This window comes from Hydra viridissima, unplaced genomic scaffold (genome assembly GCF_058129835.1).
Source record: "Hydra viridissima isolate aposymbiotic clone 2 unplaced genomic scaffold, HvirCarnegie_v1 scaffold_3, whole genome shotgun sequence".
Lineage (NCBI taxonomy): Eukaryota > Metazoa > Cnidaria > Hydrozoa > Anthoathecata > Hydridae > Hydra > Hydra viridissima.
The window spans coordinates 19,094,084-19,104,720 of record NW_028324302.1 but is presented as its reverse complement, the minus strand read 5'-3'; the positions used below and the strand labels follow the sequence as shown (position 1 = coordinate 19,104,720).

The 10,637-nt window shown below is 29.6% G+C and overlaps 1 long non-coding RNA gene across 1 annotated transcript; it reads right to left on the bottom strand.

The window, feature by feature from the left end:
- Window positions 1-6,719: 6,719 nt before the first annotated feature.
- LOC149891314 (uncharacterized) lies at window positions 6,720-7,250 on the bottom strand. The gene is made up of 3 exons (XR_016451230.1): window positions 7,099-7,250; window positions 6,976-7,013; window positions 6,720-6,905 (listed from the first exon to the last, which is right to left on the bottom strand). It is a non-coding gene; the product is annotated as an uncharacterized LOC149891314 (long non-coding RNA).
- Window positions 7,251-10,637: the final 3,387 nt, after the last annotated feature.

Here is a 10,637-nt window from a genome sequence, read left to right as displayed (position 1 = left end):
CATATTTGCTAAAGGTTAATTTTTTTTATTTTTTTTTCTTTTTGCACGGTTGGAATTTAGTCATCTTTAAAGCCTTTTTTAATATTTTGATAAGATCTAAAAGTTAAGATGCAGAGAAATGGGTTGAAACCCTTAAAACGTTTAAAACGACATGTGGCAGTCGACGAAATGCAGGATCCGGAACACCAAAGTATTCAACGAAAATCGTAGAAAAACGTCTTTTTTCATATACAGTTAGAAACATTTTACTAAAGAAAAATATTGGTGTTTATGCAGCTGATAGACCCCATGCTGACGGCCAGAGATCGGCTCACAAGATTAAGGTGGTGTGAGGAGAGAATTGGGTGGTCTTTGGAAAAGTGGAAGCAAGTAATTTTCAGTGATAAAGAAACTTTGAAGTAATGAATGAAAAAATTGCATCGGGTATTCCGGCTAATCAAATAATATTGCAAAGGGTCGCAAGACCGGTAGAACTCATTGATTCTATGAAGAGAATCATCTCGTTTCTAAAGAACAATATCTCTTGAGTTTGTCTGGTCACCGGCAATTACAATAGCAATCTAATTTATTGTTGGTGCATTGAAGCGGCCAGGATACTGGCCAACAGGCACTTTGTCAGCTCTGATTATGAGTTTGTGATTGTCAGTAAGCATCATGTCAATAGCTGCCTTGAAGAAACCCACATATGAGTTGTGAGTGTTTTGGCAGAAAACTCAAAGGTTTTGGCTGGTAATTCAAAAAAACTTATAACTTTTAAAAAGTTGAAAAATTATTAAAAACAGAGCTTTATACATAGTAAAATCGGACATTTTATGGGGTTTATTTCATGAAAAATATATCTTAAATATATGTTTATGTTTTGAAGATATGCAAGTTTTTTGTTTAAATGTTTCTTTTTTGTTAAAAAATTCTTGGTCTTACAGGACTGGTCCACTGACTTAGGGATGTCTATGGTCAGGAAAAGGAATTCACCATTAAATTCAGGGATTGAAGTTATACCTAGGTGCGAAATTTTACTACATTTGACCAAACCCAACAGAGATGCCACACTTCACCTCCTCGCCGGGCAAGGGGTGGTCGGAGGGGCTAAAACTAGGTTTAGCCACATACACACACATATACACATATATATATGTGTATACAAATGTGTGTATGTGTACAATTAAACAATTACTTTGTTAAAAAAAAAAAGCAAAAGAAAAGACAAATTAATTATATTATATTTAATAGCTCTCTTCTTTAATATCATTAGAGTACACCTCCAAAATGGTATCATCCCAAAAAGGGTATCATCATTGTGAAAAGAATGAAAATCAGAATCATTTAAATGTAATAACCTAGTGAAACTTTTTTTTTTTCTTTTTTTCTTCTTCTTTTTTTAATTTTGAGCAAGAATCAGAAAGACGCTGCAACTACTTTTAACACATCTTAGATAACTAATGGCTTTTGATATTTAATTTTAGACAAAGATGTTTATACTGAATACCCGCTTTCTTTCCCGTATCTAGCACCCTTAATGAATTTTTTACCATCTTTATTAAAATTCAAATATTTTGTCTCGGCACATCTTACAGTTTAAGTCTCATTTTGTCTACCAGATCTTACTATTTGTTGCGAATTGTGCAGATAGATCTGGAATGTCTGTTCTTTTTCTTTTGATCGTAGCGTGAACTATGCTGCAGTCTATAAGGGATTTGGGACTAGAAACTTATGATTTATGACTTATGATTTTTGATTTTGGTTCTCTGGTAAAAATTTAAAAAAAACATGGATGATGAGTATTATTTTTTCATGAACAAGTATCCGCAGCGTAATTTTATGAAAAACTTGAAGTAAGCGCATGTAAAAAAGCAAAAAACATGAGGCAATTTTATTTGCACCCCAGTCTTCTCCGCCTGGTTCCTTTTGTACTGATATGATTGGATTATTCACTGCTTTTTAAATAGTTCAATAAAATAAATATATAACTAACATTTGTAAAAAATCATATTCGCTAGTATTGGATGACACCAGTCTCATCTGCTTGTTTGGGGTCAGTGGCTGCATCTTCCATGTAAAGGTGTATTTTCTGTTCATCAATTAGGGCATATTTCTTAGATTTAGTTACTATTTTTTTAATCATCACCAATACATTGGATTTATCGGATGTATCGCAGCTGATTTTTGAATGATAGAACAAAATATTCAAGTGTATATACCTTTGTAAACTTTAACCAGATACATATATCATATTCTATTTATAGTTAACAAAGGTTTTGGATTCTGATCAAGACTTTTCTGATTTAGAAGATAAATATGCCATCGACGCTCAAGTAAATTCAGAATATGAAAATTTATGTAAGCATTAGTCAAAAATTCTTTCGATACAACTGGAGTTAATTTTCGGAAGAAAATTAACTCCAGTAGGATCGAAAATTAAATGAAAAAGAAAAAATATATACAAACACAACAACAGGACGAGTAGGAGCAATAACATGTGCAGCAGTAACGGCCAGAATTCCAGGAAAAAGAAAATTTGAAGGTAAAGATTAAGCTATAAACTTGCTGAGCTTTAATTATCGTGACCCTGCATTATAAAAAGAAGAAATAAAACGAAGAAAAAGTTAAATGTAAATAAGAACCTGTAAGTAACACATCTATTAAGAGTATTATTTGATGAACTGAAAATACACCTTTATATGGACGATGCAGCCACTGACCCCAAAAAAGCAGATGAGACTGATGTCATCCAATATTAGCGAATATGATTTTTTACAAATGTTAGTTATATATTTATTTTATTGAACTGATAGTAAATAATGATCGACCGGAACTGGCATATGGCTGGATCCGGAACCGACCCCAAAATAGATTTTTATTAATCCTAACTGGAACTGGATCAGAAAATAAATCCAAATCGGAATAGGAACTGAAACCGGTACCGAAAATCAATAATCTTTTTAAAAAAAGTTAGCTCTAATTTAAACAAAACATCAAGTTAATAAAAATAATTAAAAAAGAAATCCAAGAACTGAAAGATTTTCTTTACAAAAAAAAAAGTTTTTCCAAATGTTCTCAAAGGAGTCTGTTACTTTTGTTTGAGAGAGTCTTCAGCTATAGAAAACAGTCTTTCAACATTTGAGGATGCTGGAGGTGGTGTTAGGTATTTTTTTGCTACTTTAGTCAATGCTAACTTGATTTTGGTATTTGGATTTTCTTCATAGTTTTTCCAAAACCCAAGCCATTGCTAATCCAAAAATCGTTTAACTTTTCTTTCGCTTTAGAAGATGAAAGTGCATTTGGCTCTGTTTGAGATTGCGCAATAACTTTTGACAATGTGCAAAAAAGATGGGTTTTTTTATTTGTCGCCAGATAGAATTTGAGTTTCAGGAGCCAATTCATCTTCAAAAAGTTCAAAATTGTCCGTTTGGTTGCTGACAATGTTTAGAAAAAAAGAAACGATAAAAGACATTACAAAATATGAATAGTAATTTAAAACTAACTTAAAATGACAATAACACTATAATGTTAAATAAAGATTTATAATATCTATTTTCGGTAACATTTTGAACCGAAAATCCGGTCGGAACCGAAAACTTAAATATATTCGGAACCGGAACAGGAATTACGGTTCCGGTCACAATTTTAGCCGGAGCAGGAACCGAACCGAACTTCGTTTGATTACTAATAGCTAAAAACTATACTTCGCTACATCTAAAATGGTCAATAATTCGCAGAGCAGTTATGTTACGAAACGATTTTTAGTAAGCATCTATTAAACGGAAAATATCAAAAACGAAGCTGGTTTTTATAATTAAATTCAGCAAGTAAACAAATTGCATTTCAATAAATAAATAAAAAAAGACTCATAATACTTGTGTTATAAAAAGGCTAGCGTATTTTTTTGTTTGTTTTTGTTTTTGTTTTAAGGCAAATATTTAGCTTTGCAAATTAGAATATCTAAAAAGAAGCTTTCTTTCAGGTCTGGCACGATCATTTTTTAAACTAATAACCAACATTGTTAAAAAAATTGAAGTTATGAGCTGGCTGACCAATGTCCTGACTTAAGCTGCATCTATAACCTTTAATAACGGTTAGATAAATAGATTGTATGAAGCGACCCACGGAGTTTTGAGAAACTGAAAATTTCTATTATCGAGAACTTTAAGCAAATGCTTGAGTAAGTTTTACAAAACCTTGTGGAATTAAGCGTTGCTATAACGATAAATGTTTAAAATAAAAAACAAAACAAAAAGCAAAAAATAAAACTAAACAAAAAAAAACAACAAAAAACAAGCGGATAAAAGATGAAATGAGTTTTTCGATTTTTATTGTCAACTTTTACGTCAATTTTTTTTTTAATGTTTGGGTTTTGCTGGTTTTGTATTTATTTGAATTATAAATGTTAAATAAATTATAAAAATACACTTTTTTTCTTTAAAGCTTGAAACTTTAATCGGTGAAAACTTTTCTACTGCCTTTGTGTTCTGTATATAAAATTGTATATTGATTATGTACATATGGTATAAAGCCAGGGCCATCTTAATGCCATCGGGGGTTCTAGGCTGAACTCAAATTGTGAGACCTAGCATTGAAAGAAAAACTATTACCATCAAGATGATTAGAATCATGATGATTATTCCCAAGTGGGCCCCTATATTTCTTCAGAAAACTTAGAAATATGGTTTTGTTTATTTAATTTTTTTGAAAATAAAAAAATTTTAGAAACATTTTGGGGGCCTCTGAAATAGGGGCTAAATTAGTAAACAAAAATAATTTTATTACACTTTTTTCTTTTTTATAACTAAACTAAATAACTTACAATCTATGTTAAAAATGTAACAACTTTTTTTTCTTTAAAATCAAGCTAGCAAAATTTTGCAAAATAAAATCTAACAAAAAGTAAAACACGGGCACTATCAACGCCCATACCAATCGTATTATGGCCATTAGTAGATTGACTGAAATATTAACTGACGTTGGCCAAGGAAGTAAAGTTATTTTGCTTCGTATAGTTATATATTTTAATACATTTAAAATACGGAAAGCGTTTTTTACAATCGTAAACATTTATTTTAACAATCGATGAAAATTGGATTATTACGTTCTTTTTAAAAAAGAATTTACGTGATCGCAGCAAGACCGCAAGTTTAAGTTATTATGTAGCCAAATAGTTTTATAGAAACCTTTTCTTTGATTAGAAAAGCTTCCAATAAAGTGATTTAGATTTTTTTGCACATTTAAAAAGACTATTAAAGTATCTATTTATAAGAATACTTCAGTTGTAATCGTGACCCAACTAAGCGAAAAATAATCGTTTGATAATATGATAAATTTCAAATTTTCTTAATTCTATTTATTTCTTTATTTTCATCTGATGTTAAACCTTAATTTTAAAGATAAACTAACTGTTATTATTTCAGTACTGGACGATATTACTTACTGAATACTGTTTTATTCCAGTATTTTAAATTTCATCATAGAGCTGTGTGAATAATTCATTAATCTTTTGAATATTTTAATTCATTTACGTGCGGTTTTTGTTGAGTTTATTTTCTTTGTTGATCTTCAGCTTAAAAAGCTCCAATAAATGTGCTTACAAAAGATTCAATAAATGTGCTTTAAATGTATAAACTTAGTTATGCTATGATCAAATTTAAACATCTAAAATGGTTCAACTTTATAAGTTCGAATAAAATTTGTGATGAAATGAGGGAGTGAACCATAATGATAAGCAAGTTTTAAATTATTTAAATGATTTTCATAAAAAATTGATTTGTCAAAAGATAAAGTGTCCAATAAATAAATAAAATGTCCAGTAAGTAATATAAAAAAAGGTGAAAAAAAAAAAATTGGAAGTATAAAATAAGATTCTTATATTAAGTATAACTCATATGTGGGGGGAGGTTCACTAGTCAATAGCCAAATTTTTTAAGTAATGTTTGAACCACCTCACTGTTGCCACTTTCCCATAATAGTAATGTTTGAACCACCTCACTGTTGCCACTTTCCCATTATAGAAAAGGATTTTATTGAGAGTTTAAACCAGTTTCCCAAATAAAAAGAATGTTTTTTGAACTTTAAAAGAAAAAGCTCATAAGGAAACTTTTGTTATCTATAAGCAAGATATTTTAACAAAAAATACATTTCTGCGTTGTACATTACTAATGTAAATAAAGATTTTTTTCCCTCTTGCGCTACGTAATTATAAAGAAAAATTACTATCTTGATATTTCAGGAACTTACGTCATTTATAAAAGGTAGCAAAGAAAATTTTTTAAAAGATTATAAAATTGATTTTCTAAAAATGAAATTTTATAAATTGCCAGTTATAAGATGTTATAGTATCATATATTTAATAATAATTTATATAATGTATATCATAAAAGACATCAAATGTATACAGGTTCAGTGGTAGCCATGCCACTATTTAGAGAAAAAGTGCTTTTTTCTTTCTTAAGAAAAGCAATTAATATTAAATGAGACGATTTTAAAAAAATGTTAAATCAATCAGTTAAAAAATACACCTTTAACTCATAAAACAAGAATGTTAAACATGCCTTAAAGAAAAGCTTGAGTTATAAGGTTTGCAGTAGTTTTATAATTAGGATTTTTAAAGATGTTAAATATCAGTAAAATATGTATAAAATAATATATAATGTAAGAAAAGGACTTTAGGCGAAACTTTGTTGAATTTAAAAATCATTCTAAAAAACTAGAGCGATAAGCATTTATTCCACGTTGAATTCCTAAATAAATTTGAATGAATCGCAAGATAATCAAAGTTTTAATTATTCGACAGCTGCTCTTATTGTTTTCCCGCGTGTCGCTACAACCAGGAAAATGTAAATAAAAAGTCAATGATCCATATCCACTGAGGAGTCATTGTTACAATTCAGGGGGAGCAGTTATCGTTTTAGAAAAATCTACAAAAATAAGTGATTACAAATAAACCGTATTAACATTGTGAACATAGGTTTTAAATATTTAATTTACCTGAAATTCTCCTAACAAATACTTTAAACTCTTACACGCTGAAAAATTTAGAAATATAATCAAAACACTCAACTTAAAAAAAAAAAAACAAAAAAAAAACAACTAAATATAAACCAAATTTACTTGATCTCTGGTACATACTAGAATTGTAACTCAAATAAGGCGATTAATTAAAATTTTTTGTTCTCGTAAACATGTTTATTAAACTCTGCGCAATTGTGACCCCCGTAATTTTGATAAAACTCAACAACGAAAAAACTCTCTGCAGTTCGTCGAGACTCCGGCACAAGTTCACTTATGCCCAAACAAAGCAAGCATTCTGTGAAATTGTACCCAAGTTACTTGCATCAAACGTAAAAGCGTTTTCGTTAGCAAACATAGTACTTCCTTTCTGCTGAAGGATATTTGATTTTATCTTTCTTTTGTTAGAGATTACGAACATTCTTAGAAAAGATTGTAAACAAACAACGAACCACAGTTTGCGTTGAAGATACTTATTTTGTGTCTTATTTGCAATTTTTTTGTTTGTTTTTTTTTTGCGAAGGAAAGTTTTAATCATGGCTACTGCACCTGGTTTGAAGTGTGTTGATTATTTTTCTGCAACGAGATTTGTATCAGAAAGTGTCTATGGGGACGCGCTTTGTAGTTGCCTACATTCTATGGGAAGAGATGTAATATTTCCTGAATATGTAAACCTGTTCAGTCCTTCAACGGGAAATGAGTTAACACAAAGGATTCACGAGAAGTTATTTGATTTTGATAAATTAAGCATAACAAACGACGTTCAGTTTTCGCATAAAAATTCTATCCCGTGTATTCATTCCTCTGGACTGAAGCAGAAAAAAACAAATAACTTTTTTGTAAATTCTCACGAAACCCTTGCTAAACAAGAAAAACAATCGAATTCATTTTGTTTACAACACGGACAGAAAATCGAATGTGTTGTGGAAAAAAGTTCTTTCAAAGCTGAGAATATCAGTTTCGTTAAAGACTTTCATACTCTCGAATCCAGTGACAGCGAATGCGAACTTTTAACAATTAATGATAAAGTATCACTTCTATCCCCAATTAATAAACGAAAGCGCGCTTCGTACGAATATTTTGACCACATTGAAAGGAAGCGTCCTTTTATAGATGTTGAAAAAATGTACAAGTCCGCAAACAATTTGTTTGTTCCCATTATATCTTAATTTCTTTAACTCCAAATTTTAAGTGTTTTAGATTTAGAATTTCGGACGTTTTGGAGAAATTGATGTTTACCATATTTTCCACCCTTACATTTTAAGTATTACATCTCCCAACCACCATACCTCCCTCCTTGCGTGAACCGCATTGACACAAACAAAATCAAAGGAAAAACTCTTTGATGAGGTTTTTTTTATTTATTTTATTGTAAAAGCCTCTTGATTATACAAGAAATTAATTATTTACAAACATTTAATAAATGATTTACGTATTTTAAAGACGCCTCGGGTTTCGTTTGATTTTTTTTTTTTAAACGTGTTAAGTTGAAAGAATGAAGCTGGTCTATTTATTTGAAACCAATTAATCATTTGCGTGATGAGGTTTAAGTAATTTTGAGAATTCTTTAGCCGATCCTTTATTTTGAATACCTTTTTTGCAAATTGCAAAAAAAAAAAAAAATTTTGTTCTTAAGATTCTAAGTTAATACATAGGCCAGAGGAGGTCGTCATAGCTAATTTCGGACGTATTCGCGGAAACATCTAAATAACAAAAATATCCTCAAAGTATTCGCATAATAATCTATGGGTATTTAAATTCTATGCTGCAACATTTAATAAAAAATATAACGCACTGTTAACTTTTTCAGTAAAAACGTAGTTGCTACGAAAAAAGTCCAAAATTAATGTTCTATGTGCGATCAAGATTATCTCATTTTAATAATCTTCTAATCTTTTTATGAAGATTTTGGTTGGATAATTTTAAAATCCGCCTGAAAAAAACAACTTTTAAACAGAAATATATGAAATAAACTATATGTAACGGGTTGTAAATTAAAAGATGTGCCGCAGGATACGAAGAATCTTCAATGATGCGTAAGAATAACCTAAATCTTAAAAATTTAAAATTTTAAAAAATAAAACTAGAAAAACATTCTGCAAACTTTAGATTTGTAATCTCTAGGTATGAAAAACACATCATTACAATTTCAGCAAGAATAATAATAATAAATTGCAATATATTAACTTAAGAAAATTTTAAAAATCTTAGATTTTAAAGAGGAATGCACTTGAAACAAATCTGTTTGTCACACTCCCGCCCCGTCGCACTTTCCCCGTCATCATTAACACTGTAGACGTTGATCTTTCTTAAACACGTGTATTTATCAAAAAATAAATGCAGCAGCAGTTGAAGACTTCCCCTTTCTTTTTTTTTTTTTTATTTTTAATACGTAAAACAACTGTTTACAAATGTATTGCCTTGAAAGTCCTGAGCATGTGTTTAAAAAACAGAAATTTAATTATTTGGGCAAACATTGACATACTTATCAAACCATTCGGCTTTTTGTTACAAAAGACATAACAAACTATAAATAGGAAGAACAACAAGCGTGGAACTTTCTTTGATCCATATTTTAGCATTAAGTAATGGTTCCGCGAGGAGAATCTTTGCGTGACCTACAAATCATTCAAAAAACGTTTTATTATTCAAAAACTCGACATAAGAAAAGATGTTAAACAAATATATATTTCTATTGCAAAACATGTATTTAAATGGGAGGAAATTTAGCCCTATTTTCTATTAAAAAATAAATAAAGAATTAAGTGAACGAATACAATAAGTAATAGTGCAGATTTTTTATTATTTTGGGCCAGATTGTTCACAAATATAGAAAAAAAAAAAAAAAAAAAAAGACGCATATGATAAGAACAATAATCAAAGAAAACTTTTAAATGATAAATTCTGTTTATTTGCCTCAGTTATTTGTAGCAAGTTATATTGGCGTAACCAAGAGGAGGCGTTGGGTCCTATCAACGACCCTTTTGTAAGAGAGCACCTATCTAATGAATGCATCTTTGTCATTTTTGATTAATAGTATGCCTCATGTAACTGCGCCAGTTTTTTTACTTTCTATTTCAAATTGCAAAGTTTCTTCTTTGCTTTTTTATAGTTTAGAATCATTTGGGTTTTTTTCTACCCTTCAGAAAACATTTTTTTTTTTTTTTTTTTTTTGATCGCTTAAAACTTTTGCTTGCTTTAAACAATATTTTTGTTCAATTTCATTAAATAAGAGAAAACTTTCGCAATGTTTTCTTTTGTTTAATGAAAACGAACAAAATCAAACAAAAAGTTCAATATCGATAGAGTTAATTGTCGATAAAATTCTTATCGATAAATTTAGTTATTGATAAAATTAATAATCGATAGGATTAGTTAGAAATATTTTATGCTATACTTTTTTTTTCGATGCAAAAATGATTTTCATGTTCACTAGGTTTTGTGTAAGGGACCATCCATAAAGTACGTACAGTATTATTTATAGATTTTTAGTAATACAGTATTATTTATAGATTTTTGATGCCTTTTGGTTCAGAATCCCTTAGTAAATTCTACTGTATACTCTGAGATATCACCCACGTTTTGATGTTTTTAACTTAGAATAGCTTTTAGTGCATGCAGACGATTGCTACTAGTCACTC